Genomic DNA, 24,864 nt, shown 5'->3' on the forward strand with positions numbered 1-24,864 from the left:
CAACATAAGAGTTGCCGGATATTATTCCGGATGAAAAAACTGGAACAGACCACACTCTCGAAATAGTCCCTTGGTGGACTCCTTCTAGCTGTTGAGAGCTAGTCGGGACAGATGGTATGCCGGCAAACATTGTCGGAGTGATAGCAGGGGCTTCCGCTGTCGCTGTGTCATTTGACACAGTCCTAGATGTTGACGGTTGCTCAGTCATTTTAAGTCTATCCAATAGATTGCCTAGTATTACTGTCCCTCTGTGGCTGTTGAACGTCTTCTATAGAGGCAGGGTTTCCAGAAATGTTTGGAGTAACCGGAATCTCGGATGTAGTTGGAACACTTGTTCTAACTTTGATAGGAGATTTCGAACCAGTTAAATGAGTTCACTTTGTCCGTACTGTTTTCGATTCCGGAGACAAAGACGATTGACTCGTAAGCCTCCACGAACGACGGGGTTTCAATTGACTTTCTTCCACGATTGCGGATTACTCGACCAACCAAAATAAAAGGGGAATTTGGTGTTTCCGAATTGAATGAATTTTATTAGACGCTTTTAGACACAACTTGCTTTTTCACTTTTAAAGAGTCAAGAAAAAGCTAAAGATGACTCTAGTCTCCTTCGATGTTTTAACGAGCCCGAAGTGACAAATGCTCGGATGGACTTTTTCTGTTATAGAGTCTGAAAAAGGCCAAAAGAAACTGCTCTGGAGATCTAGGTAGAGGGTGTGCCAAACTTTTCACAAAACCACAGAATACTTTTTACGGTACGGGTGGTCGATCTTCGTGAATGCTGTGTTCACTGCATTGCGATCAGTAGGGCGGCCGACACGGCTTCCTAAGGATAAAGGATATATGCCTATACGGGTCTCCCAATATATACGCGACGGTACGTGGGAGCACAATCCGTATTAGCGCCACCGACTCTCAGGAGGAATCACCCACCTTCTTCGAGATCGACAGTCACTATGTTTAACGACGCCGGAACACGTCTCTAGCCTAGACCTCTATGTTGTGCGTTATGTTACAAAGCGTTGTTAGGTTCATTCAGTTTATTTTAGGTTGATCTTTTTAAAGTTTGCCTTTTAAGGTTCACCACGAGATGTATGATACAAATTCCTAAATGCAGTCTAAGATGATAAGCAAGCTTTATTATCTTTCAACTTTGAAAATCCTAGCTACTAAGGGAAAAGAATAACACTATCTTTTCTCAAAGAGCAATCAGCACACTCTAATGCACTTTCCCTAAATCCAACATGCAAACTTATCAAATGCAAAATGCATAATGCAGGTGTTTGTTTTCCACTTTCTTAGTATAAATGCCTACAAAGAAAGCTTTTTGCACAAATTTGAATTTGCTTTTAAAATGATCAATACAAACAAGTTCACTCTTTTCGAAAACAACAAGGGTAGAAGAGATTACAATCACTTTGCTACTTTTCGAAATAAAGACTTGTTTTGACACTTAAAAGACACAAATTCAAACCAATAAGCAAAAGTAAATCAATAATCAAACTGCAAACAGCCAACAAATCTCTCTTCTAAGATTATAATCAAATCTGAATCAAAGGCTACAGGATGACTACTTTACTCATGCAAAGGAAGACTGTAAATGATGCCACAAACACATAAAACATTCACAATCTTTTTGTACAAAAAATGAGGCGGAATCAAGCAAAGAAAAGCTTATCAGACTGGTACCTATGCTGGTCAAAGGATGCAAAAAATAGAGATCAAAACAGGGCAATAAAGGACAAAGAACCCCAGCTGCACAAGGCCACACTGGTTCAGCGCAGGTCCAACACTGTCAGTTTGACATTCAGCGTAGGTAGCCCCTTCGGGACCTGCGTTGAAATGCAGACTGCCTTCACAGTGTCTGCGCTGAAAGGGAAAACTCTCGTTTCCCTTGGTTTCTAGGTCACAAAATGCTCAAAAATCAACTGTTTCAGGCCAAATCAGAAACACAAGCAAGGTATAAACAGAGGGATGCTTTGATAGGGTACTAAAGACTATCACAAGGATCAATCAAATCATTTCTGAATCTAGTTTAGATCATAGACAAGTCCAACCACTGGCTCAAAGTAGCAACTTTTTACTTTGCAGTTCAAAGTTGTTGTCAAGTCTATGAAGTAAACAAATGACGGAAACACAAATGAAATGAATAAACGAGTTCTTCCCCAGCGGAGTCGCCAATTTGTTGTGGGGAAAAATTCCTATTTAGGACGATCCTATCCACCTAAGGTGTGACAGCGCCTTAGCAACAAACGAATACAGCTATTATGATTTCTTCCTTTATGAAATGTGAAAGAGTGGAGATTGGCAGACTTACCGTTGTCTTCCGGTTGTCCCTTGATCTAGATCCTCTTTCCCTTTGTGTGTCTACAGCTACTCGCCTCCTCGCTTGCTCAAGAGAACAGCTACTTGAATCCCACGAGGTCACAAGAGAACAGCTACCTGTGACAAGAGAACAACTACTTGCGACAAGAGAAGAACACAATACAAAGGCACATATACATACTCATAAATGATTCAGGATTAGAAGTAAATCAAATACACTAATGCAATCATACAAAATACACCAGCATATAGGAAAGAATCAAGATAGCTTTATTGTAAGTAACAGGGTTCAGGAAGAGATACAACCCATGGGGCTCCAATCCAGCATCTCCTTCCCAGCAGAATGGAATTCCCTCTTTAGCTCCCTTCAAAGCATAAACACCCAATGTATCCAGCCACAAACCAACAATAATTCTTTACATTCACAAAATTCCAGCCCTCCTGACCTCTTGTAGGAGAGATCTATATATAGGGATATTGGAGAGAGGATGAGTCAGCTTGAGACTGGTATGAAACTGACTAGTGTCCTCTCCCTCTCATAGTTCTTGAGTCCACTTGGAGGTTCTTGCTTCCACTTGGAGATTTGGAACCTCTTACTCATCACCAGTCGAATTCTCTGATCCAAGTGTCATTTTGGAAGCTTCCTGGGCATTGACACCTTGAGAAATGACTCTGCCACTTGTCCAAACTTGCTCAGCGCAGGTAGCCTTTGTTGCAGTTGACATTCAACGCAGGTAGACAGTGGAGCAGTTGACATTCAGCGCAGATGCTCAGTGGAGCAGTTGACATGATCCAGAATTGCCTTGTTTTCGAGTGTTTTCAAGTGGAGAAATTCAGTGAATTGCTGTGGTTAGCTGGCCTTGTTCCTCTAGGGGTAGGAACAACATGTTTAAGGACTTTGGATCCCTTGATTATCGACATTTCATGCTCAGTGATGCAAGGCACAAAAATGTATATAACAATCCTTAATGGCATTCATCTTTGAAGATGGATTCAAGTGCATTGATGAAGCATTGCAAGAGGTTAAGGCAATGATCTTTAGAATACCACAGGATCCCTTGGATTTGATTCAACTAGATCAGACCATCCAGCTGTGCCATGCGTTGGAATGCTACAATGTAACTGTTGAAGAAGAAGAGGAGGATCCAAGGAACATTAATATCCCAGAGGTAGAAAGTCACCGCGAAGATGAGTGGATGTAGATAGAGAATCTAGATATCACCGCGACGCTAAAAACTAGACAAGCGAACATTGGAACAAAGGTGGAGCCGAAGTTTGTGAAGATAGGGGACTACTGGGATGATGCTATGGTGGATAAGGTCACTGAGTTGCTCTGCGAGTACTAGGATGTGTTCCCTACAAAATTTTCACACTTGAAGGGGATAATAGGCAATTTAGGAGTAATGAAAATAACATTGAAATGAGATGCGAAACCTGTTAAGTAGAGGCCATATCAACTTAAACCTAAGTACAAGGAAAAGGTCCACTTGGAGTTGGACAAGATGTTGGCAACGGGTATTATTGAACCAGTGGAGGAGTCCGATTGGGTAATTCCTATGGTAATTTAGGAAAAGAAGCAGAAGGATGAGATAAGGATTTGCATAGATCTCAGGAAGTTGAATGATGCTTGCGTTCATGATCCTTTCCCAACTCCGTTCACAGATAAAGTGTTGGATAATGTTGTGAAGTAGGAGGCCTCTTCATTCACTGATGGGTTATTTGGATACCATTAGATAAATATCATGATGGAAGACATGAATAAGACTACATTTGCAACTGAGTGGGGATGCTTTCAGTATACGGTAATGCCTTTTGGACTTAAGATTGTGCCAACAATATTCTTGCATGAAGTCGGAATTCAAAGAGTTTATTCACAAGTTTTTGGAGGTATATTTTGATGATTAGACAGTCTTTAGACTGGTAAAATGCCATGTAGCTAGTTTGTGCTTGATGTTGGATACGTGTCGGAGGTATCAGAATGTGCTAAACTTGAAGAAGTGTTTATTTTGCATCCCTTTCGGAATCTTGGTAGGTCATGTAGTGTGCAGACAAAGATTAATGGTGGACCCTAGTAATATCGTGGTCATAATTAATTTAGAGGCGCCAAGGAGTGTTAAACAGTTGCGTGCGACGCTGGGTCATACTGGATACTATCGAAATTTCATCAAGAGCTATGCCCAGATTACCGCGTCGATGGAAAAACTATTGAAAAAGGACACTACATTCTATTGGAATGATGAATGTCAGTAGAGTCTAGATGTATTAAAAGAGAAAATGGTCACCGTGCCAATCCTAGTCTTCTCGGATTTTAAGAAGGAATTTCATGTGCATGTGGATGCGTCATGTATTATGCTGGGAGTAGTACTGACACAGGCTGGTGAAGGAGAATTTGAACACCTAATAGCCTTTTCAATTAGGAATTTGTCGAAGGCTGAAAAGAATTATTCGATGACAAAACCCAAAGGATTGGCTATGGTGTACATGGTCTAGAATTTCAGGCATTACTTACTAGGTGGACACTTTAAGATGTATACAAGCCATTCTGCATTAAAGGACCTAGTCAACAAGCCTGTGTTGGGGGCGATTAAATGTAGGATTTGATCATCTGTCATGCATTGAAACGGGAGAGGAGCCTACTAATGAGGAAGGAATGCCTGACACGCAACTCTTTGTGGTGTGTGTAGCAGACAATCATTTTGCAGACATTATCCACTTCCTGACTACATAAACGGCTCCAGAAGGATACACTAGTCAACATAAGAAGGAATTGGTGGTGTGTGCCATAGATTTTTCTATTATTGTAAGTCATTTGTATAAAATGGGATCGGCAGAGATACTACGATACTATGTGCCTAATTTTGAATGAAGCAGTATCTTAGGTGAAGCTCATGGAGGAGTTGCGGGAGGTCATTATGCAAGAAAAGAAATAACGCAGAAGATTTTACGTGTTGGGTGGTGGTGGCCAACATTTCATAAGGATTTCAAATCATATTGTATGGCATGTGATGCATGTCAGAGAACTAGTAGGCCATTGCAGAGGGATGAGCTTCCTTTGAATCCAAAGGTATGATTTAAGCCATTCGAGAAATGGGCATTTTATTTTGTAAGACCAATTCAGCCTCCACGAAAGAATACGGGTGTGCGGTACATCATCACCGCGACCGAGTATTTAACCAAATGGGCAGAGGCGCAACTCATGAAGGACTATACAGGGCAACTACAACAAAATTTCTATTTGAATCTGTGTTGACCAGGTTTGGTTGCTCAAAGATTTTAATGAGCGATTGCAGTACACATTTCCTTAATGAAATGATCAGCACGCTAATAGAGGAGTTCCAAGTTTATCACCAAAAGAGTACGCCATATCACCCTCAGGCCAATGGGATAGTTGAAGCATTTAATAAGATATTGGAGAATGCATTGACAAAGGTTTGCAATGAGTAGAGGAATGATTGGGACGTGCATGTACCAGCTGTGTTATGGGCCTATAGAACTACTTGTAAGAAGCTTACTAGTCAGACACTATTTAGATTGGTCTATGGCATAGAGGCTATGATGCCTATGGAGTATATCATGCCTAGTCTACGCATAGTGGCATTCATAGGGATGGCGGACCATGGAACCTTAGAAGAGCGGCTCGCACAGCTAACAGAGCTCAAGGAAGATAGATTTTTGGCTGGATTCCATCAGTAGGTACAAAAGGAATGTGAAAATGCATGGCACGATCAACACATAAAACTATGCACCTTCAAGGTAAATGATTTAGTGTTATTATATGAAAGCAAGTTTGATAAATTTCCAGGAAAATTTCAGATCCATTAGCTGGGGCCATATGTGATCATAGAGATTACCGATGGTGGAGCAGTTCAACTTGTTAAATTGAATGGATATCCAGTTCCCAGAAAGGTAAATGGTAGCTAATTGAAGCCATAAAACGGGGATTCAGCCTGATGACTAGATGATGGTAGCCTAGTCTTATTGCTCCAGGCAGGTACAAGGAGGCACAGGACTATAAACTACACTACCTGATTTGTAGAGATGCACGACAAGGGGTCTACGTGAAACAGGAGGGTGTCACAGCACCAGAAGAAGTGTGAAGGGAGTTTCGCTAGAGGGGTGGAGACCACACAACGTAGCCAGAAAGTGATCGTTACCATCATTGTTCATGATTTGACTGCCAGAAGATGGTTAAAAGGAAAGGGTGGCCAACATTTAATGAATTTAAGGCTAAAATCAAGTGTGAAATCTTTGGCAATCTGCTACCAATCTCGCATTTATGGACAATTTTGGGAGGAACGATTGAATTTGAATTCGAATTTGCCTATAAATTATAGGTGGCCATCCAGCGAGAAACACTTTGCATTCTAAGAATTTCTGAGTTCTGTTGTCTGTTGCACATGAACCGTGAGTTATTTAAGGATTTGCTTGCAAGACCCGTGTTCACTTAGTATTTATTTGAGACATCATGTTAGGACCAAGTCCTGCAAAAAATGCAAGCACTAGAGACACTATTGCCTCTAAGGGAGATGCCCCTAAGGTTGTGAGTATGGAGGTTCCAGCAATAGTTCCTATAGTGCTGAGGTCGCCTAGGCTGAATCCTTTGCCAACACAAGAGGTCCCTAACCCAAAGAAGGATAAGAAAAGGAAGTTGATTTTGGTGTGCGAGTCACTGAGGAAACATGCAACTACATAGGCGTAGTGGAAAGAAAATCTGAGCAGGAAGGGGAAGAGGAAGGTGGTCGATCTGGAGGCAAAGGAGGGTGCAGAGGATATTGACATTGAGTGAGTGGACCTTATTTCAAAACTGCCAGAGTATATCCCTTTGTGAAAGGGCCAAGTGAAGGTCCCGAAGGACCTAGATGCCAGACAATTCTCCCTCAACACTCCCTTGTTGCCAGAGAATATTACCTTTGAAGGTCCGCACTTGGCACGGGTCCCACATTTGAAGCTTGAAGACTGGGATTTGGTGGACCTTGAGTGGTTCCCCCACCTTTCTACCAACACCTTCATGTAGAGGGTTTTCTGCAAGGAGTCTAGATTCACCTCATTGGATCCCATGGAATGGATTCATGGAGTCAACAAGTTAGGGTTTCTGAACTTGTTATGGGTGCCATACTACCATCGATCAAACATTAATGTAATAGTTATCAGACACTTGTTGTTCTTGGTACATGATAGGTGCCTATGGCTGAATGAGTTGATCCCCATAACTAACATGTTGATCCGCAGGATCACATTATTACCGCACTTTGGGCTGAATCTGACCAAGGTGTTTAGCGAAAAAATGAGTGAGTGTGACCTCATTACGAAGATGAAGGACAAGTTTAAGCTTTTCAAAAATCTGCATGGGTATTCAATTACCAGCATTGTTGACCCTGAAGTTAAGATTTCCATGTAAATTTTGGTTCGCAAGGTGATGAGAAAGTGTTGCACAGATGAGGTGCCGAACCTTGTAGTTTCTTTGGTGGCTCAATGCATGGAAGGCATATAGTTCAACTGGGCACGCTACTTGTGTGGCAAGTTCCTCGCAAACTGTAGAAAGGCACATAATGAGAGTAGGAATTTTCACTATTCGTGGTTGCTGCTCTCAATAGTGCTAGTCGCATGGGACTTGCTGGAGGATAGTCACTTTCCTCCTATGGAGAAGGATTACCAAAAGCAGTAAATTTTTCTTCTCTTTGGGCCACAAAAGATGTTGCGCAAGTGACGGAAAGAAAAGTCTTCTATGTGCTGATGGAGGTGAGTATTCGCATGGCCATCAACCAGAAGCCATGCTTTTCACCAACTATGTTCGAGCACTTGTAGAGGTATGCAGAGTTCAAGGGGGACTTCCACCATGTTTACATCTGGGCATGCAAGGACCCCAACCAAAAATAGTTTGACTTGCCCTACTTGGCCATAGATGACACGATTACATAAGTCATCAAGTGTTGGCTAGCACACTCGCACTTTCCATCTGATGAGATTGCTACGACTAGCAAGTCCGCGAAGAAAAAGAAAAAGGAAGTGGATAGACAAAAGGTATAGTTTTTGGCTGAAAATAGGAAGAAAGAGGCTGAGGAGAATGCCTGAGCAAAAGAAGAGCACGCCGCAAAAGAACAGGCAGAAATGGAGGAGTGCGACTCTGACAGAAGCCAAAAATCTCCTTCACCCTAAACGGAGGAAGAAGAGCGGTCAGATTAGGGTGGTGGAGATTAGCAGGAAAGCACTCCCTTCTAGGTGAAGCAATATAGCGAGTAGGAGAAGGAAGGACCACGGAAGAAGACAAAGGCCTCCAAGTCATTGCTAGATCCCATTACCTTGACAAAGGGCGACTTGGATGATATTGGTGATAAGGTGCGAGATACAATGACAGAACTGTTGTAGTAGTTTGAGTAGCAACAGAAGTAAGCATTGGTTGCCATACAGTTGGGTCTGCGTGAGCTGCAGATCCAAAAAACTAGACTTCAGGCCAGTGTAGGAAAGAGTCACATGGCATCCACTAGTTTGGCACTGGGGACAACTCAAGTGGCAAAGTTGGTTTGGACAATGGATCTTTGAACAGTTGCGATGCCTGATGGAGATTTGAACGTGGAGGCAGCCGCTGACAAGGTTATTGTTAGCACTTTTAAGAATGTGGGCCTCAACTTAGTCGCGCTCCCTAGTGAGTTCCTTCAAACCTTCCAAGTAGCTATGATCACAGAGCTTTAGGCCCGGGAGCAGGGCACACTAAGCATGATCAACAATATAAGTTTAACAATGAACAAATGTTCGTTGAGAAGACAAAAACGTTGGAGGCATGGAAGAAAGTGTAGGCACAGAATGAGTAGACTGCAACTGTGGTGGTCGAGGCATTTAAGACACTCCCTGAACTACATATCTCCAAGGAAGCATCAATGGACGCAAAGATCAGAAAATTCACTACAGGCATTTGCAAAGCAAAACTAGAAGTGGCCAAGGTTCAGTTTGAACTAAACCTGAGGATTACAAAGCTCGAATTGAAGTCACAACCTTCAACTCCACTAGAGGTCAGAGAATAGTGTGAGGCAGATGTAAAGGATGGAGTCACGACAATAGATGCCATGGTGGCAGATTGCACCACGCTCTTTGAGCAGTCCATGGAGGTAGTCACGGTGCTCTAGGAGGATCCTAACCAGCAGAGGTTCAATACGGAAGCCTGTGAATTACAACAGTAGTATGATGAAGCAAGGGAAATGGTGCACATCGTCACTATATCACAATGATTGGCTAAGCTACCTAAGGGAAAGCAGTTACTCGAACAAGTGGAGGAAATGCAACAGAAAGAGGTGGTCCCCAGGTCCCGATTAGGGCCTTGGATGGATGAGGCCTATGTTATCTCTACCACCAGTGAGGAGAAGTTGGCAAGCCTACAAAGAACACAGCAGAAGATAAAGGAAGACAGTGCAGGACCAGCAATAGAGTAGTTGGTGGAGCAGATCAAGTAGGCAGCCACATAGAGCACAGTTGAGGTAGCAGTGGTGCAAGTTGAGCATGGAGGTCTCCGCAGTAAGATATCTGCACCAGCAGAGTGACTTAAGGGCGAGTCACAAAATTTGTGTTGGGGGCCTATTGCGACAAGGTCCCCTGTGGTCAATTTTGGGGCAAAAGCCCAAGTTTTGTTGTAAATAATGTAAAGTCTCCGCAAAATGTGGTTGCAAAGTGCATAGATGGTAAAGTTTCATAAAGGGTTTTACCCTTCTATTATGTAAGTTGTTTCGGCTTGTATAAACCTACCCATGGTCCATGGACCATGGGATTGTATGAAAAGGAGAGTCTTAGAGAGTCTAAGGCATATAGTAATGAAGAATGAAGATGTAATGGGTCATTGTTGTGGGGAAAAATGCCTATGCAGGACGATCCTATCCACCTAAGGTGTGACAGTGCCTTAGCAACAAACAAAGACAACTATTCTAGTATTCTTTCCTTTATGAATTAAGAATGAAGAGATAGATAGATGGACTTACCGGTGTCTTCCGTTTGTCCCTCAATCCAGCTTCTCTTCTCTTGGAGAGTTCCCAGCTACTTGCCTTCTCGCTCGCCCAACTTCAAGAGGTTTCTGCAAGATCACAAGAAGAGAACACTACACAAGACATGGATTCATATTCATAACTAGTTCAGGATTAGAAATAAACTAAACATACTAATGCATTCATACATCAACAATACACCAGTATATAGGAGAAACCAAGATAGCTTTATTGATGAATAACAAGGTTCAGGAAGAGATACAACCCAGAGGGCTCCAATCTAGCATCTCCTTCCCAGCAAATGGAATTCCTATCTTCACCCCCTTTTAAAGCACTAAGCACCCAATGATTCCAATCTCAAACCAACAGCTATTCTTTGCAATAACAAAATTCCAGCCTTCAGATCTCATGGAGGAGAGATCCATATATAGATGTTTGGAGAGAGGATGAGTCAGCTTGAGATTTGACTAGTGTCCTCTCCCTCTGTCAGTTCTTGAGTCCACTTGGAGGTTCTTGCTTCCACTTGGAGATTTGGAACCTCTTACTCATCACCAGTCGAATTCCCTGAGGCAAGTGTCATTTTGGAAGCTTCCTGGGTTTTGACACCTTGAGAAATGAGCTTGCCACTTGTCCATTCTCGTTCAGCACAGGTAGCCAGTGTTCCAGTTGACATTCAACGTAGGTAGCCAGTGGAGCCACTGAATTGATCCTGAATTGACTTGTTTTTGAGCAGTTTTTTGGTGGAGAACTTCTGTGAATTGCTGTGGTTTGTTAGCCTTGTTCCTCTAGGGGTAGGAACAACATGTTTAGGGACTTTGGATCCCTTAGATTATGGACATTTCATGCTCAATGTTGTAAGGCACAAAAATGTCTATAACAGTTGCCCCCTAAAGTATGAGGCCGTTTATTGGGTGAAATGCTTTATCAGGAGGATCCGAAGTTCATCCAATGCTGGAGAGGAGACCTGTAATGAGATACAATACAATACATTATTTTTCATACTGCTTTCATGATCTAGCTGAGGCGGGCATTCCCATGCTCAGCTTTATAAATTCATTTTCCTATACATAGATCAGACAATCGTCTGGTGGTAGACTGATAATTTTGATGAAATTATCATCCTTTGAGTAGGATGATTATCTGCTGCAATGATGTACATGTCAATGTCTTTATCTTTCCTGAATATGTATCGCAGCCCGGATGGATGAAACTAGATCCGGGGTCTTCAAACTCGTTTGATCTTCACTCTAAGTACAAGTCGATCCATGTGAGAAATGTTCTGAAGTCGAACATGGAAAGACATCGCTTGATTACCAGTCAATGAGGTAAACCCTTAACAAGCGCGAGAGGAATCACCGATAATGATAATGACCCTCAAGGTACTGCATTACAATTCACGTGGTGTGAATAAAGGACTTAGCGTCGAACACCACGCAAAATCTTTCGGTCGAAGGTCATTGATGTATACCTGTCGTCGGAAGTGAGAAACTTGCCATTGAGGCATGCAAGCTTCAAAGTACTGAAGGGGTTGTTCCTAGATCAACTTCTCGGATAATGAGCTGATGTCGACAAGAAGCGATCCGTCAAAGGAGGGCCTTAATGAATCCCACATCAGTGACACAGAACGGAGCTAATGATTTTAATGGAGGTGAAAACGATCTGTGACATATGATTCAGGGTGGCGGTCATGAAAGGATGAAGGATAATGTACGGTAGTGGATGGGACATGGTTGACTTTTCTGAACGACTTCTCTTGAACATATGGCGACACTGATGCGATGGATCGGTAGCATTACCCCAAATATGGATGGTATGGCGAGACCATGGATGTGACCGGTGAATGAAACAACCCAACCCGATTGTGGTACGGAGGAAAAGTGTCATGTTCAAGAGCGACTTGCTACCATCAAAGTTTTCTTTAGTTTCTCCCAATTTTTCCCCAGTCATTGCTGACCAGTACCTCTTTATTTTTGTCAAGCTTGAGGAGGATAACATATGCTTGTTCTATAACCTGCCCTTCGGGCAAGCCCATCGCTATGTTTTAACGAGCCTAGCGATAGTGAAACTCGTTCTCGTCTAAAGACAAGTTTGTCGCTATTTAATGATTTTAACGAGTCTAACGACAAGGATAACTCGGTCCTTTTCAATTTTAGAGAGTCTGAAAAGGTACATAAAGTTAACTCCAAAAGTCCTTTTTCGTCATCTAATCCCTTAAGTCCGAAAAAGTATAAAACAATACAGAAGGGGTGAGTTTTCGATAGTTTTAACGAGCCGAATAATACTAGCGCTCGATCTTTTTGTGCAATAATCCCTCAGGTCCAAAAAGATTAAAATCTAGAGGAGGGATAGCTCTTCCGGTCGCTTTAATGAGCTGGAAGGCCAAAACTCAACAATCTTTTCATATTTTACGAGTCAGATGAAAAGAGCTTAAAGAAGACTCGTCTTTTGAGGAACGAGTGATAAACAGGGTTAGCAGCTGATTCCAGGTACAGGTTGGAATTTTCCAATCACGGCAGTGTCACAAGGATGTCTAGGTGAAATCACTCTTCGCAGCTGTTCCTCAAAATGGGTAAACAATCATATGGAGGTGAACGATCGGCCAAATGAAAAGTGGAGGTGACGGTGCAAACACGACCAAGGCTTTAATGGCTGATGATATAACATTCACAGTGGTTATTTACCGAGATAGTTCATTTTTTAACGAGCTTAAACACGGGTAGAAACATTTGCTCGGTCTTATGTTTATTTTTTAACGAGCATGAACTATGTGCTAAAACTGCTCGGATCTTGCGTTTATTTTTTAACGAGCATGAACTTTGTGCTAAAACTGCTCGATTACCCAGTCATATGATAAGAGTGTCTCATCAAGATTCTATTTTTTATGGAGCTTCATCTCACTAAGCTTTGCTCCGTATCCTTTCTTTATGCAAGTTAGGAAACGACTAATCCTACGAGTTTAAAGGGTTAGACCTACAGGTTTAAAGGGAGGACCTAAAAATTTAAAAAATAAATAGCCGCTCTGATGAGCCCCAAAAATGTACAATTATTTGGGCTCATTCAACCTCCTAATTTGGCTTAGTCCACCATTCTCATTTGTTTATTGCATGTTTTTGATTATTTTTATGTTAATAGAGTGAATTTGGTTAGTCATTATGCCAACAAGTCTAATGGGTGCTTTGTGTAGCCTTTTTGGTCAACTTGGAGACATAATTGAAGGTCTTAATGAGCACTTGGCAGCCAAATTCGTGGGAGAACAAGCTAGAGGATTTGTAGGAAGGTGTCCCCCTCATTTATGGACCCTTACCTCGAATTCTCCACCATCAGCTCGGAGTTCAAGGGCCACCGAATCAATCAGCTCAAGGGCAGCCAAGCAAGTCAAGTTGGACTGCTGTTAACTCCAAGTCTTGGGCAGCCAAGTCCCTAACTTTTAGGAGGACTGTTGGGTCCTCAAATTGTATAAATAAGAAGGCTTAGGGCCTCATTTTGGGTTAGCTAGTGGTTAGTCATTTTGTAGCCAGTTAGTCATTTTGTTTTAGCCATTAGTTAGCTAGGTTGTAGTTCGATTTTTATGCAGTAGATTAGCTTTTCTTTCAGCTCATGCTCAAGCTCTCCTTGTGGACAGTTTTGATGTAACTTTTCATTTCTTGATTAATAAAGATGGATCCAGCTTTGCACCAGCTCTAAATCTCTCTTGGGAGGCTGTAGTTCTTGGGGTTGGGCCCATCTAAAGCGCCCAGTACCTCCCTTGTTTATATTTATGTGTTTGCTGCGTTCTTGAGAAAAAATATGCTCTTTAGATTTAATTCATGCTGTGTTACTTAGGTTGCTTTTGATGGTTAAAGTAGTTTCTTATGTTTAAGATAGATTGGTAGGAGTTATTCATGCGTTTATATCTCTTTGATAATGTTTTGTTCACAGGTTGTACGTGATTCTTTTCATGAATAAGGTTGTTGTCCACCGATTTCATTAACTTGTTAGATAGATCACATGATATTTCGATTGCATGCAAGATGTAGTTGGTTTGATCAAATAACCACTATGTAGGGCATCTTCATCACCTCCTCGTTCATTTGAGCCTCGTTCAGATCAGCTCCTCCATCACCAAGTCTGTTCCCTCATCTCCCATCTTCCCTTTTGCCAAGTAACCTTACCTTCTTCCCCATTGTTGTCTCAACCACCTTCAAGCCAAGTCAGCTTTCCACATCACCTCACCACTCCATCCATCAGTTCATGGGTCACTTCAAACCCCCATCCTACCTCCATAACCATCCATGCATCTTCCATCAACCATCCATCCTCAAACATCCCATTTCAGAACATCCTGTAGAAGAATTGCAGACCTTCCTGTAGAAACCCCTGCGTTTCCTGTAGAATCCCCTGCAGACATCCTGTAGGAGGCCACTCACTCGATTGCTGAGCCTCTGAACGTGAGGAACCTCTGTGGACTGATGCTAAGGATCTCTGGGGACCTCTCCTAGCCTCCCCAACCTTTCCCAAGCTTTCCTTCCTTCCACATCACATCTGCACAACGAAACCCTAATAAGCACAAAATCACAATCACTCCATCCACTTAAAGAAAAAATACAAAAACATGTCTTTTAAGATGCAAGTAGATTAGATTCATGCATTTTCACTTATTAGAAGTAATGGCATCATTGGTAGAAGTTTCCTTCACATTCTTTGCATCATAGAGGTTAGACTAGTCAAATTAGGGTTTCCATGTTTTGATTTGCTTTCAGTTCATTTTTGCCAAGTAGATTAGTCTTCTTTGAGCTAGCTTTCGTCCATCATTTAACAAGATTCTTTTGAGAGCCTATAGAAGTTGGCTTGAGCCCTAGCGGACTTGTGCCAGCTGACCAAGTGACAGCTGCGACAAGAGCTAGTACTTGTGCATACAGCACCGTCGCTTCCAAGTTTGTACGAACTACCGGGTTGATAAAATTAAGAGACAGGAAGCCCCAGGAGTTGTAGCATTATTGCTACAATACTGGAGCTCACCATCTTTTTGGCGCCGTTGCCGGGGAAGCGGCGGAGTATTGGTGATTGTTGCTATTCTTCTATTTTCTACTACAACCTTCTGCTAAGTAGTTTATTTCATTTCCATTATGCAATTTCATTTATGCAAAAGTAGATTAGCATTTCTTGCTTTCATAGATTAGCATTTCAATTCCGCAATTTCATTTCTGCAAGCGTAGATTAGCATTTCAATTCTGCAATTTCATTTCTGCAAGCATAGATTAGCCTTTCAATTTCGCAAGCGTAGCCTAGCATTCCATTCCTGCAATTTCATTTGAGCAAAATAGATTAGTCCTTTCCTGCTTTCATTTCAATTCCGCATCTTCATTTTAGCAAGACAGTTAGTTGCAGTTCAATCTATTTCAGTTTTGCAAGTAGAAGTAGAAAAAAGAAAAAACAACCAAAAAGATTTCATTTCATGCTTTCTAGGAGTAGAGATAAGTTAGAAAAATGATTGCACAACACCCCCACTGCTTCACACAGCCAACGTTCTTCTTCGATGGCTGTGATGAAAGAACCCCTGGGTGGACATCAAGGCATATTTAAAGAACCTCTAGGGGAGAAGAAGAAGAAAACATTCCTCTGGAGAAAATGGCTACAAGCAGACATGTTGGGAGCAGTCCCTTATCCAAAGATGAATTTTCAAATCAGATCGAAGATTTCAAGAGTGACATGAGGCAGTTTCTTGCCATGCAACTGGATACCTTGCGGATCCAAAAGAAGCAAGAAGAATCCAAGAGGGCTTTGGTCATTTTTTGTCCTAGGTGCCTTAAAAAGCATCCTAGGAACGAATGTCCAATGCACTCCCTAGAAGTGTTTTTTGTATGTGAAGAATACCATCCTACAAATCAGTGACCTTCCTTGCCCAGAATCAAAGCTGCATATCAAAGAGCCAAGGGAGCCACTGAATCACTCTATTATATGAACCAAAGGAGGCCACATGGACCTAGATCTTACCAGCAGGAATTGCAAGGGATACCCGAGACCTATTATGACCCTTATCAAGCCACTTTCATGCCTTCTTGGGATCCCCCTGCTCATCCTTCCTGGTCTACACCTCCTCCTTGGTCATATTCTCCTTATTCCTTCACAGATCCATACTATGCCCAACCAGTTGCTCATTCATTTCACTCTTATGCTCAGCCACAGCCTCAGTGGAATGCACCTTATCAGGAGTGGAGGCCCCAGTACAACTCTCATCCTGCTCATTTTCCTCCACCACCTGCTCATCCACAACCATCGCCTCCTCCTCCACCAAGGCAACCCAACATGCCTACCCAACCACAATGCCATCCATCTCCATCTCAATTTCACACCTCCACTCAACTACCCGTACCACCATCTCCAAACCCACACATTGGAGAAGCTCAACACAAGTGCAAAGCTGAGGCACAACATGTCCAGACAACTCCTCTTGAGCTCAATGATCTTCACCCTAGCTCAGGAAGAGTATTGCAAAAAGGTGACTATATTGCAAGCATTGAAGGACCACATCCAGCAAAAGAAGATTCAAGAGATGAGATCAAAGAACCATGGGCTGCACTTGATGAAGAGAAGACATCAGAATCAGAGATAAAGAAAGATCCCTCATGGTTACCATCGAATCTTCCATGTATTCAAGAGAAAGATCAGCAAAAAGAGGAAGATGAGAAAGTTATGTTAGAAGGTGACATGAAACATGATCTAGATCAGCAAAAGAACCAAGGATATCAAAGCTATATTGAGATATGGTTTCAGAAGGTCACTAATTTGCAGCAGTACTCTCCTCAGCTATGTTTTGTACTTTCAAAGTCAGATCATTTTGTCTCTGAAAGTTGGATAGTTGTCAAAGCATGCATTCCGAGCCTTTACATCATCTTGTCTCTAATCTCGATGTGCACATGGCTCCATTGGAAGTATTCTTATACTTGAAAATGATTTTGTTTTTCAAGTAGGGTAGGGTACAGAAAAAAAAAGAAAAAAGAGAAAAAAAATAAAAAGAAAAAAAATGAAAAAAGAGGAAAATAGAAATCTAAGGTGAAAACCTCCTTGGAGGCGCCTTAGATTGGCTCATTGATTGAAAACCTCCTTGGAGGCGCCTTAGATTGGCTCATTGATTGAAAACCTCCATGAGGCGGTCAACGGGTTGGGAAAAAAGAGAAAAGAGAACAAGATCTTTGGGTGAAAACCTCCCTTGGAGGCGCCCAAGGCAGGCAATTAGGGTGAAAACCTCCATGAGGCACCCTAGTTGTTTTTCAAAAAAAAAAAAAAGAGAGAAAAAGAAAAAAAATAAAAAGCTAATTTCCATTGAATAATTTCATGTTGCAGCAGTGACATTGCAGGTTGCAAGAAGGACATTTTAGGTCAGGTGGATCGCTCAAAACAAAGACAAAGGAGTTTTTGTGCCTTCTACAGGAAGTTTTCAGACTGTTTCTACAGGAAGACAAAGACTGTTTCTACAGGAAGTTTGGAAAAAGGGCAACAAAAGGAGAAATCGGCCGAGATCTTAGCTAAGGAGGCAGCACCTGTGTTGGCCACCCTAAGCACATCCATCCCCTCCATGAACACTCATTTATTTTAAGGTTCGGGCACAATTTAGTCACGGTTCAACCTTCTACAGGAAGCTACAGGACTTTCTACAGGAAGTTCTGTATTTTTACCAAAAACATCCTGTAGAAGCCTTTTGGCAGGCCAGAATCAATTATGGAGAGGGATTTGACGCTTGAAGTCTGTTGAGGAGGCATGCAACCACTCTTTTCTTCCATCCTCCATTGGTTTCATCTCCTTTCACCACCATTTCCGCCATCAGATTGAATATACTTGCACAATCATACCCAAGCTGAGAATTCTTTAGGAAAATGGGAAAGTAGTGGGAAGAAGCAAAGAAGCATGGTTTCATGATAGAGAAGAGGACATCACTCTAGAAGCTTGGCATGACAAGGAGCCCATCAGGGCCATCAAAGACAAGGAGAGAGATTGGTTGCTCAGAGGATGAGCAACACTTTCAGTAGGGGGGTAATGATGAGCCCCAAAAATGTACAATTATTTGGGCTCATTCAACCTCCTAATTTGGCTTAGTCCACCATTCTCATTTGTTTATTGCATTTTTTTGATTATTTTTATGTTAATAGAGTGAATTTGGTTAGTCATTATGCCAACAAGTCTAATGGGTGCTTTGTGTAGCCTTTTTGGTCAACTTGGAGAAAAAATTGAAGGTCTTAATGAGCACTTGGCAGCCAAATTCGTGGGAGAACAAGCTAGAGGATTTGTAGGAAGGTGTCCCCCTCATTTATGGACCCTTACCTAGAATTCTCCACCATCAGCTCGGAGTTCAAGGGCCACCGAATCAATCAGCTCAAGGGCAGCCAAGCAAGTCAAGTTGGACTGCTGTTAACTCCAAGTCTTGCGCAGCCAAGTCCCTAACTTTTAGGACTGTTGGGTCCTCAAATTGTATAAATAAGAAGGCTTAGGGCCTCATTTTGGGTTAGCTAGTGGTTAGTCATTTTGTAGCCAGTTAGTCATTTTGTTTTAGCCATTAGTTAGCTAGGTTGTAGTTCGATTTTTATGCAGTAGATTAGCTTTGCTTTCAGCTCATGCTCAAGCTCTCCTTGTGGACAGTTTTGATGTAACTTTTCATTTCTTGATTAATAAAGATGGATCCAGCTTTGCACCAGCTCTAAATCTCTCTTGGGAGGCTGTAGTTCTTGGGGTTGGGCCCATCTCAAGCGCCCAATACCTCCCTTGTTTATATTTATGTGTTTGCTGCGTTCTTGAGAAAAAATCTGCTCTTTAGATTTAATTCATGCTGTGTTACTTAGGTTGCTTTTGATGGTTAAAGTAGTTTCTTATGTTTAAGATAGATTGGTAGGAGTTATTCATGCGTTTATATCTCTTTGATAATGTTTTTTTCACAGGTTGTACGTGATTCTTTTCATGAATAAGGTTGATGTCCACCGATTTCATTAACTTGTTAGATAGATCACATGATATTTCGATTGCATGCAAGATGTAGTTGGTTTGATCAAATAACCACTATGCAGGGCATCTTCATCACCTCCTCATTCATTTGAGCCTCGTTCAGATCAGCTCCTCCATCACCAAGTCTGTTCCCTCATCTCCCATCTTCTCTTTTGCCAAGTAACCTTACCTTCTTCCCCATTGTTGTCTCAACCACCTTCAAGCCAAGTCAGCTTTCCACATCACCTCACCACTCCATCCATCAGTTCCTGGGTCACTTCAGACCCCCATCCTACCTCCATAACCATCCATGCATCTTCCATCAACCATCCATCCTCAAACATCCCATTTCAGAACATCTTGTAGAAGAATTGCAGACCTTCCTGTAGAAACCCCTGCGTTTCCTGTAGAATTCCCTGCAGACATCCTGTAGGAGGCCACTCACTCGGTTGCTGAGCCTCTGAACGTGAGGAACCTCTGTGGACTGATGCTAAGGATCTCTGGGGACCTCTCCTAGCCTCCCCAACCTTTCCCAAGCTTTCCTTCCTTCTGCATCACATCTGCACAACGAAACCCTAATAAGCACAAAATCACAATCACTCCATCCACTTAAAGAAAAAATACAAAAACATGTCTTTTAAGATGCAAGTAGATTAGATCCATGCATTTTCACTTATTAGAAGTAATGGAATCATTGGTAGAAGTTTCCTTCACATTCTTTGCATCATAGAGGTTAGACTAGTCAAATTAGGGTTTCCTAGGGTTTCCATGTTTTGATTTGCTTTCAGCTCATTTTTGCCAAGTAGATTAGTCTTCTTTGAGCTAGCTTTCGTCCATCATTTAACAAGCTTCTTCTGAGAGCCTATAGAAGTTGGCTTGAGCCCTAGCGGACTTGTGCCAGCTGACCAAGTGACAGCTGCGACAAGAGCTAGTACTTGTGCATACAGCACCGTCGCTTCCAAGTTTGTACGAACTACCGGGTTGATAAAATTAAGAGACAGGAAGCCCCAGGAGTTGTAGCATTATTGCTACAATACTGGAGCTCACCACGCTCCTTGCTTGCACTCCAAAAGGTTTGCATGCCCCCAGGTATAAAATAGAGTTTCAAGGTTACCTCTACTTCTCTTCCGCCAAAACATTTGTTTTAACGAGAGAGGCTTACCTCTTTCAGGTTACCCAAAGATTGTCTCGTTAGTAGTTTAAACAAAACACTTCCTCGGCAATGTCTACCGAAATAGACAAAGGTGAGTGAAAAATAGTTTATTTCACTCACATAACTTTGACAAAAGAATCTTATTCTAGAATAACCCTCTTCCTAGACGGACGGGGTACAGACTAGTCATATTCTCCCGCGGAAACCTACTCTATACCCAAAGTTTCCCTGCCGAAACAGACCAGGATGCATGCCCCCTGGGTTCCAGTCATATCCTCCCGGATTACTCGCACTCATCAGGAGGACGGACCATGGGTTGAGACACTTCTTGCGTGAATAGACCATTTAGGGGTGGTATATGACTATTTGCGACGCGTGATCCAGGAGATGAAAGTTGGTCCACGAGCTTGACCACTCTTCCTTCGTGCGGAAAACACATTAATCTAAAGAGTGAGGAGACGACGGCTCCCATGCAATATATATAGTCTCGTCCAAGGAGTAGGTTATAATCCAAGGGTCCTTGAACGACCATCACGTTCAGTTGAACAGTCTTCCCTTTCAATGTAATGGGCACATTGGGGAGGATCCCTAAAGGTTGACTGGTTCCTTTATCAAAGCCTGATAGTTTTCACATTTCAGGCAAAAGCGCTGGCGAACCAAGCGCTTTCCAAGCAATAGAGGAAAGGATACTCACAGATGCCCCCTCATCAATGACAATGCCAGCCATTACCATTCTGTATATTTGAACGATAATCCTGAATGGTATGCTGGCTGGCAACCGGGGTCTGCCTAGTTGGTTCCAATCGAACGAGACAACTAGGTTGCTTGGTGGTGGGACCGAATAGATGGCTGGGTATGACTCTGACGAAGTTCCTTCCTGCGAAAAAGGAATGGGCAAATTGCCCCCTTGTTCGTCGGAGTCTGTGTTGATGAAGAGAATTTGGACGGTGTCGTCTTTATTCTCCTCTGTGATGGTATCATTCGAAGATAGAGCCTCTGAAGGCAAAACCGGGTCAACTGCCGTCTCAACCTTTTGACTTTCGTCAGGCATGGATCCAGACGGTTCATCTTCAATGATAGGTGCTTCGGCTGACCACCTAGGCGGGCCGGCCGGGTTCTCAACTAGTGAAGGACTTGGCAGGAGTTTTTGATATCCAGGAGGAAGTTGCGCTCGTAAAATCGGGCGATCTTCCAAAACTCTTTTCGCCTCGTCTAAGAAGGGACAATGGTGGATGGCATGGTCACCTTTACACAGTTTGCAGGGAAATCTAGCTTTCCCTCTCTATCCTGTGGCTTCACTTTCACTAGTTGACGGTGAGCAGTCAACATGGCTATCAGAGGTTGATGCTACCAAATTGTGCAAACGGGGAGACCGGTCCCTTAGTATCCGAGGGATGCAGGGACAATCTCTGTGGAAGTGGTCTCCCTTGCATATGACACATGGCAATTTAGGCCTTGTCAGTGTTGTGTGTGGATTTTTGTCAGACGACGCTTGTTTGCCCCCAGTCGCTTTTGGCTCCTTCTTCTTCTTCTCTTTCTTCTTCTTTTCCTTCTTCTCCTTAGGAACTTGGTTTTTTGTTTTACCAGTTCCGTCAAGCGAAGAGGAAGGAGGAGAGGAAGAGTTAGATGAAGTAGAAGGCTGGTTGGCAACTCTAGTCTGGTCTAACTGTTGACTCGACTGTTCAGGAATGGCGGTGTTCTGAACGACATTGGTTGAAAAGAGCCAGACCGGCAGGCCAATTGTCAGTCCTGGAAGCGACAATCTGGCCATGTGGGGCGCACCAACATCTCCCCAAGAGGAGAAGGGACTAGGATTTCCACCAAGAGGAATTCCTTGGTTGGTGTGCTCCATTTTTTCAACCTAAAGATCAACGCAGGAATAGGGGTGATTGTTCCGTTTAAAATAAATTTTAACGACGCTTTAGACACAACTTGCTTTTTCAATTTTAAAGATTCGAGAAAAAGCTAAAGATGACTCTAGTCTCCTTCGATGTTTTAACGAGCCCGAAGTGACAAATGCTCGGATGGACTTTTTCCGTTATAGAGTCTGAAAAAGGCCAAAAGGAACTGCTCTGGAGTTCTAGGCAGAGGGTGTGCCAAAATTTTCGCAAAACTGCAGAATACTTTTTAGGGTACGGGCGGTCGATCTTCCTGAATGCTGTGTTCAGTGCATTGCGATCAGTAGGGCGGCCGACACGGCTTCCTAAGGATAAAGGTTTTATGCCTATAGGGGTCTCCCAATATATACGCGACGGTACGTGGGAGCACAATCCGTACTGGCGCTATCGTCCCTCAGGAGGAATCACCCACCATCCACGAGATCGACAGTCACCAGGCTTAACGACGCCGGAACACGTCTCTAGCCTAGACCTCTATGTTGTGCGTTATGTTGCAAAGCGTTGTTAAGTTCATTCGATTTATTTTAGGTTGATCTTTTTAAAGTTTGCCTTTCGAGGTTCACCACGAGATGTATGATACAAATTCCTAAATGCAGTCTAAAGATGATAAGCAAGCTTTTTATCTTTTCAACTTTGAAAATCCTAGCTACTAATGGAAAAGAAAGACACCATCTTTTCTCAAAGAGCAATCAGCACACTCTAATGCACTTTTCCTAAATCAAGCATGCAAACTATCAAAATGCAAATGCACAATGCAGGTGTTTGTTTTCCACTTTCTTAATGTTGATGCCTACAAAAGAAAGCTTTTTGCACAACTTTGAATTTGCTTTTAAATGACAAATACAAACAAGTTTACTTTTTCGAAATCAGAAAGGGTAGAAGAGATTACAACACTTAACGATTTTCGAAATAAACTTTTGTTTCGACACTTTAAAAGAGACAAACTCAAACCAATAAGCAAAAGCAAATGTATAATCAACTACAAACAACCAATGAACTCTCTCCTAAGATCACAATCAACAGATCTGAATCAAGGGCTACATGATGATTACTTTACTCATGCAAAGGAAGACTGTAAATGATGCCACAAACACATAAAAACACTCACAGTCTTTTTGTACAAAAGGAGGCGGAATCTAAGCAGAGAAAAGGAGTTATCAGACTAGTATCTATGCTGGTTACAGGCTGCAAAAATCAGAGATCAAAACAAGGCAAAACAGAGCAGAGAACCCCAGCTGTACTAGGACAAACTGGTTCAGTGCAACCTCAACACAGGGGTTTTGACATTCAGCGTAGGTAGCCTTCACGGGACCTGCGTTGAAATGCATAATCCCTTCACTGGGTCTACGCTGAAGGAGAAACTCTCGTTTCCCACAGGTTCTGGGTCACAGATTGCTATTTAATTCACTGTTCCAGGCCAAATAAAAGAAACAAGCAAGGTACAATCAAAGGGATACTTTGAGAGGGTACTAAGATCTATCACAAAGGATCATCAAATCATTTGTGAGTCCATAGTTCAGATCATAGACAAGTCCAATGATTGGATCAAAGCAGCAACTGTCTACTTTGCATCCGGGAAAAGCAGATGCAGTTTGATTGTTGCTGTCAAGTCTATGAAGTAAACAATGATAGAAACACAAATAAAATGACTAAACAGATCTCCCCAGTGGAGTCGCCAATTTGTTGTGGGGAAAAATGCCTATGCAGGACGATCCTATCCACCTAAGGTGTGACAGTGCCTTAGCAACAAATAGAGACAGCTATTCTAGTATTCCTTCCTTTATGAATTAAGAATGAAGAGAGAGATAGATGGACTAACCGGTGTCTTCCGTTTGTCCCTCGATCCAGCTTCTCTTCTCTTGGAGAGTTCCCAGCTACTTGCCTTCTCGCTCGCCCAGCTTCAAGAGGTTTCTGCAAGATCACAAGAAGAGAACACTACACAAGACATGGATTCATATTCATAACTAGTTCAGGATTAGAAATAAACTAAACATACTAATGCATTCATACATCAACAATACACCAGTATATAGGAGAAACCAAGATAGCTTTATTGATGAATAACAAGGTTCAGGAAGAGATACAACCCTGAGGGCTCCAATCCAGCATCTCCTTCCCAGCAAATGGAATTCCTATCTTCACCCCCTTTCAAAGCATTAAGCACCCAATGATTCCAATCTCAAACCAACAACAATTCTTTGCAATAACAAAATTCCAGCCTTCAGATCTCATGGAGGAGAGATCCATATATAGATGTTTGGAGAGAGGATGAGTCAGCTTGAGATGTGACTAGTGTCCTCTCCCTCTGTCAGTTCTTGAGTCCACTTGGAGGTTCTTGCTTCCACTTGGAGATTTGGAACCTCTTACTCATCACCAGTCGAATTCCCTGAGGCAAGTGTCATTTTGGAAGCTTCCTGGGTTTTGACACCTTGAGAAATGAGCTTGCCACTTGTCCATTCTCGTTCAGCGCAGGTAGCCAGTGTTCCAGTTGACATTCAACGCAGGTAGCCAGTGGAGCCACTAAATTGATCCTGAATTGACTTGTTTTTTAGCAGTTTTTTGGTGGAGA

The sequence above is a fragment of the Pinus tabuliformis genome, chromosome 9 (genome assembly GCF_031772625.1).
Source record: "Pinus tabuliformis cultivar Carrire ecotype Pingquan chromosome 9, CPIR1, whole genome shotgun sequence".
Lineage (NCBI taxonomy): Eukaryota > Viridiplantae > Streptophyta > Pinopsida > Pinales > Pinaceae > Pinus > Pinus tabuliformis.